This window comes from Limanda limanda, chromosome 12 (assembly GCF_963576545.1).
Source record: "Limanda limanda chromosome 12, fLimLim1.1, whole genome shotgun sequence".
NCBI classification, from domain to species: Eukaryota; Metazoa; Chordata; class Actinopteri; order Pleuronectiformes; family Pleuronectidae; genus Limanda; species Limanda limanda.
This window is the reverse complement of record NC_083647.1, coordinates 4068513-4075451: the sequence shown is the minus strand read 5'-3', so window position 1 is coordinate 4075451 and position 6939 is coordinate 4068513.

The following is a 6939-nucleotide window of genomic DNA, read 5'->3' as shown; positions in this document are numbered from 1 at the left end:
AATGTCAAATAGAATGCAATCTATAATCCAACAAAATGTGCACTTTTTAATAAGATAAAGATATGCTTCAAATTGTATTAACTTAAAAATGTATTACATGATAAATCAATCAATCCGAATGTGGGCTGCAACCAAAAGTTTTTTCCAGGAGGCTTGAGGGGAAGTTCATTGACAGAAGGTTAATCTGGCTTTGGTTAAGTTCCGTGATACACTTCGAGGTACAACCAGGATGCATTGTCAGAGATGAACCAGGCATCATAGGTGTTTCAGGTTTAAACATCAGACACCTTCACCCATGCGAGCCAGCCGGGGAGGATCAGGCCCCGACTTGTATCTACATCCCACATCCAGAGGGCTCCTTCCACCTGTTCCTCCAGAAGTCAGCTACCGGGTCTATATACCTTGCTCAATTTCTTTCCTGGGCTTCCTCAATCCGGTTTTCCCAAGGTACAGCCAGCTTGAAGCAACACCCCTTGCTTGGCCAACCCAGACATCAAGACCATGTCAATTGTGGTAACTGCAATTTATTCAGCTGATCAACCGGCAGCTGCCTATCCCAGGTTTGCATGCAGCCGACCCTGTGTTTTGGTTTGAGGTTTCACCCTTGCTTGCACAAAGGTGATGACATGCTTAGTTGGGTGCTGCTGCTTGCTTATTGCTCTGATCTTCTCTTCAAAACCCCCCAAACTTTAATTTACAAGAATGGTCATGTAGACATCAAGTGTTTACTATTTTATGTTAACCAAATACGAGCCAAAGTTAATATTAAGCCTGTGTTTGTAATTGGCGAGAGTTATTTTATAACAGATATATTACAACTTCTGAATAAGGGGAACTAGGGTGAGATTTTCTTGATCCTTTTTTTCGTGTTTGGCAGGTCATAGACAAAGATGAGTGTTGGGCTAAGATGTTTTCTGTTGACCATCACATTTTGCTTTAAGAAAATGCATCTTGGACTCATGGACTCTTTTTCAACTGCCTCTTTTTCTTTTTTCATGGACAATAGTTGCTACTCAATCAATCAAATAATTGACAATAGATACTGCTCATTTTTTCATCCTGTCCACTGAATAAGCATTTCAGCTGTAATTATGATTAATATCAGTAAAATGTAATGTAATGCTTTTTTGCAGGCCCACTTATTAAATACTGACAAATCAAGAATGATATGTTAATATTCATACCCCTTTGTTCTGGCATGTGCACTGAATATGTAATTCTCATGTTTCCGACAGCACTTGAAGGCATTCCAACACTTCTTTTTCTTTGGGTTGTGTGTTGGATATCTGCTCTGCAGGGATGTGACCGACAAAGAGAGGGGAGGGAGCAAGCCCCTCTCATCTGTTATGCATTTCCTCTTTGATTCAGCAGCAGCCACTGAAATCTTATTTTCCAGCATTTCTCCCCCTGAGCACTTTGTTCTGTGTTCAGTGGTGGAATGTGCTGGAGAACACAGTTAATTGTAAAGAAACGAATTCCTCTGATCTTGTTCTCTCTCTCTTTACCTTCCTTCTCGACACTATAAATTAAAGATCTGGGTAATGATTTCAAAGCTATTATCTGTCTGTCTGGTAAATGTGGCTTACCCACCTGGAAGAAGGAGTATACTCACAAATATTATTTTTGACAACTAATTAAAAAATCCAATTTGGACTCAAAAGAAGAGATAGATGTTTCACCTGGACATAGTCACTATTTATACCCATATTTGTTTTTTCCGTTTCTGTTTCTAAAATGAACTTATCCCATACCCAACCTATTCGAGCAACACTACTATTCTACAGCTTTTAAAATTTGTAACGGCAAAGCGACTAGAGCAGAGACAGTCAGTTTTTATGTAGCTATTTAGTTAATATTTGCCACATAAGGAGTAAAATACAATACTTGCTCCACCTGTTGGTTGTTTTGTGGCTATGCAGGGCAAACCACATGTTGGAGACTTAATTAACACCTTTTAAGTTGAGCAGCACATCTTCCACAAATTTACAGAAAATCTGAACACTCTCTGTGTGAGTCTTCAAAACTGTCCAAATCCTCCACATAAAGAGAACTAATGAGATGTTGGTTCATATGGCACTAATGTGATTCCCTTAGGGCGAAACTGTCTTTGTGTAAACACACACACACACACACAAAACAATAACTGCTTTCGTTGTTGCTCTTTTTTAAACAATGATTCTTTATCACACATAAACCGTCTCTATCATAAATCAATTTATTAGACATTTTACAACTCAAACTCAGCTTGAAGTACAGAAGAAAGTACATCTACAAATACATTAAGACACTGTGACGCAGGTTAGCTCAGTGAAAAACAGTAAGGCACCGATGCCGTCTGTGGCATAGGTCATTTAGAAACTAAAAGAAAAAAACCACAACAAGAGCAAGTGTTAAAAACCAGAAAAGTTCAAAATGTCATAAGAAAATTTAAAAAAAGAAACCGTACTTCCAAGCATGAATATTCTGATTTAAAAATCGTATTAGTGAAACACATCTTGCGAAAGACAAGCAAAACATCGGCAGAGGATGTTCTTCAACTAGCAGGTCTCTGTGTAATGTTTATGGAGGCAAAGAAAGGCCACAACTTATTACTTTTAAGCACTTGGATAACCAATCAATTGCAATCAAATTAAATACTGAACATTAAATAATTACATAACATTTTCTCTAAATTAATAGCATTTGATATATTATTTTTTAACACAATAAAAGTGTACACGTTTTACTTGACTGGCAGAACATAACTTGACAGGACAGTCGTCCCATCTTATATTCTTTATTCTAAAAATTATCGCCTTAAATTTTGGAAACTGACTTTCTCAAGTACAATTTGAGCATCATTTAACAAATTTCTATTTGAATTTATGAGCCCCTAATGACACATACAAATTAATTTGATTTCACAATTTTTAAATGATCTTGTGAAAAAGGAAAAGCTTGAAATTCAAATAACATAAATTTAGATTAGTGTTTTGGGGTAATTCCATCCTTTAATGTTATATATTCAGGAATATTTAAATAAAGGCTTATTTAGGTATCCAGATGCTTAAAAAAAATTGAAAATATTTGGCCTTCTTTTTCTCCCGTACATGATGGCAATACCTGGTTTTGTCATCTAAATAAGTAAATCGCATGTTAAGCATGCAATAACACAATGTGTTATGCTCCCGGGGAAGGTTAGAGTGTACATTCTACAAAAATGTTTCAGTTGCTAATATTTCCAGTATTAATTCTTGTCACTGAAGAGTCATTTTCACTCATCAGCAAGGGAGAAACTAAGATACACAAAACCATGGCTGCCATCAGACATCCATTGATAAATGTTCACCGTTCAAGCACATTTACAGTACATACCCGCACACATTCTGTTGATTTACCTTGACCTTGACAAAAAAATACAGCTTATACAGTATGGTTATGTGTTGTTGAAAAAAAACAAAAAAAACAGACCGCTCACCAACCTACTCCCTCAAAAATACCACCCAAGAGGGCAAAACACAGCAGCACCAAAAAGAAAACTATGGTGCACAAACGTGCCGGCCGAAAAAACACTGGCAACCACACTAGGAAGTCCAAGCCAACAAACTCTGTCAGTGACGACCAAGTCACACCACAAAATCAACTAGACACGGCCTATCACAATAGACACGGCACTCACAGTTGGAATCAACAGAAACACTGAAGACCCAACATGTGATCCCGGACGAGCCCCCAAATATGTTACGGACCTATAAGAAATGGCTCGTGAGGCCCGGAACACATCAAATAAACGAATCAGAAACAACTGTTGCCACTAAATAATAACAAATGTTTATTGGTTGAAACAAACAAATATTTAGAAAGGCAACAAACCAAAAGGGTTGGAGGTTCCCGGCCAAAACAAACAAAAGAGAGGGGAACACTGAGCCAGCCATCGGCCGTCGAAGTCAGTGTTCACCCCCGAACTAAGTCTGCCTAAATAACCCACTACCTAAATGAAAGAAAAAGGTTATCCGAAAACAGGACTACCGGGAACCCCCGAACCAACTACCAACATAACAAAAGCTCAAAAGGACTTCTGGCATGGGGGAAAACGGAGCCTCGGTCTCCTCACCCGTTCACCTGCATGGAAGAATAGAGAGAGAGAAAGAAATTCACAGCCTCCTTAAGTCAGCTCCAGCTGACGAGGTGATGAGTCTCACCTGAGGACTGGCTGCGTGGAGAGAGAGAGAAAGGTGGAGAGAGGCACAAACACACACACACATTCTCACACAGAGCCCCACCTCCTGGCCACACGTAACACGGTGTTAGGTCTTGTGAATGTGTTGTTTTTTTTTTCCTTCCTCCCTGGTCTTCACGTTTGCCCCCGGCTATTCACAAGCTCTGGGTGGGGGTGTTACGTGTGGCCAGGAGGTGGGGCTCTGTGTGTGATTTTCGTTCAAAACTTCATCGTGCTTGTGAGCTGGCTAAACAGAGCATGGTTGTTGCCCAGGGCAAGATGAAGCGTTGGTTCGACAAAGATGCGCAGAGCCGTAGCTTCAGCCCAGGGGACAAAGTGTTGGTGCTGTTGCCCATTCCTGGCTCATCGTTACAGGCACGTTACAGTGGGCCATATGTTGTCCGGGAGAAGGTTGGCGCTCGTGACTATGTGGTCGCGACCCCGGACCGCAGGAGGCGAAGTCGGCTTTGTCATATCAACATGTTGAAGCCCTATCTGGAGCGAGGGTCTGTTTCACCCTCCCCTGTTGTATTGAAATCTGTTGTGGCGCTGTCCGGTGCTGAAGTGATTGATCAGGGTGAGGCGGCTGTGGCGCTGTCCGGTGCCGATTTGCCGGAGTCTGAGGAGTTGGATTTTGATGGTGATGTCGTTGCCTTGTCCAGTGCTGTTGTTCATGGGCGTTTGAAGAACTCTGAACTGCTGGTTAATCTTGATGGTTGTGTTTCGCATCTGCCTCCGTCTCAGGGTGAGGATGTGGTCCGTTTGATTGGTTCACATATGTCACTGTTCTCTGATGTGCCCTCTCAGACCCAGGTGCTGCAACATGATGTTGAAGTAGGAGATTCGTTTCCGATTAAACAACATGCCTACAGAGTTAATCCAGAAAAACGTGCACGCTTGCAGAAGCAGGTGGACTACATGTTGGGCCACGGTATTGCTGAACCCAGCTGTAGTCCCTGGAGTTCTCCCTGTCTGCTGGCTATGAAATCTGATGGCTCAGACCGGTTCTGTACAGACTTTAGGAAAGTGAATGGAGTCACTAGGCCTGATTGTTATCCTCTTCCCCGAGTTGAGGATTGTGTGGATAATGTTGGCGGTGCCAAGTATGTAACCAAACTTGACCTGTTAAAGGGATATTGGCAGGTGCCACTGACTCCTCGGGCGAAAGAAATTTCTGCTTTTGTGACTCCAGACGCTTTCCTTCAGTACACTGTGATGCCGTTTGGCATGCGTAATGCGCCAGCAACTTTTCAGCGGCTGGTGAATATTGTGTTGTCTGGTCTTTCTGGTTGTGAGGCATATTTGGACGACATTGTTGTGTATTCTGGGTCCTGGGACGAGCACATTCAGCAGCTGTATTCTGTGTTTGGGCGTTTGCGTGACGCCAATCTTACTTTAAACCTTGTTAAGTGCGAGTTTGGCCAGGCGACAGTGACCTATTTGGGCAAAGTGGTTGGTCGGGGACAAGTCAGGCCGGTGCACTCCAAGGTGGAGGCTATTCTTTCTTTCCCTGTCCCTCGTTCACGGCGGGAACTGCGCCGGTTTCTGGGGATGGCGGGCTACTACCGTAGTTTTTGTAAGAACTTTTCTGCGGTAGCTGCTTCCCTCACTGACTTGTTGAGCCCGAAGGTGTGTTTTCGCTGGACTGAGGGCTGTCAGCGTGCTTTTGACGGTATTAAGGCTTTGTTGACTACGGCCCCAGTCCTGTGTGCCCCTGTGTTTGATCGTCCATTTAAACTGTCTGTTGATGCCAGTGATGCGGGTGCGGGTGCTGTTCTGCTTCAGGAGGGGGGGGACGGGGTTGAACATCCCGTCTCTTACTTCTCCAAGAAGTTCAACAAACACCAGCGCGTGTACTCTACTATTGAGAAGGAGGCGTTGGCCTTGGTCCTGGCGCTGAGCCACTTTGAAGTTTATGTGGGTTCCGCGAGTTCGCCAACTGTTGTGTATACGGACCACAATCCTTTAGGTTTTGTGAATCAGATGCGGAACACTAACCAGAGGTTAATGCGCTGGGCGCTCTTCCTGCAGTCCTTTAACGTGGTCATTCGGCATGTGAAGGGGCGGGACAACGTCCTGGCCGACACGTTGTCACGGTGTTAGGTCTTGTGAATGTGTTGTTTTTTTTTTCCTTCCTCCCTGGTCTTCACGTTTGCCCCCGGCTATTCACAAGCTCTGGGTGGGGGTGTTACGTGTGGCCAGGAGGTGGGGCTCTGTGTGAGAATGTGTGTGTGTGTTTGTGCCTCTCTCCACCTTTCTCTCTCTCTCCACGCAGCCAGTCCTCAGGTGAGACTCATCACCTCGTCAGCTGGAGCTGACTTAAGGAGGCTGTGAATTTCTTTCTCTCTCTCTATTCTTCCATGCAGGTGAACGGGTGAGGAGACCGAGGCTCCGTTTTCCCCCATGCCAGAAGTCCTTTTGAGCTTTTGTTATGTTGGTAGTTGGTTCGGGGGTTCCCGGTAGTCCTGTTTTCGGATAACCTTTTTCTTTCATTTAGGTAGTGGGTTATTTAGGCAGACTTAGTTCGGGGGTGAACACTGACTTCGACGGCCGATGGCTGGCTCAGTGTTCCCCTCTCTTTTGTTTGTTTTGGCCGGGAACCTCCAACCCTTTTGGTTTGTTGCCTTTCTAAATATTTGTTTGTTTCAACCAATAAACATTTGTTATTATTTAGTGGCAACAGTTGTTTCTGATTCGTTTATTTGATGTGTTCCGGGCCTCACGAGCCATTTCTTATAGGT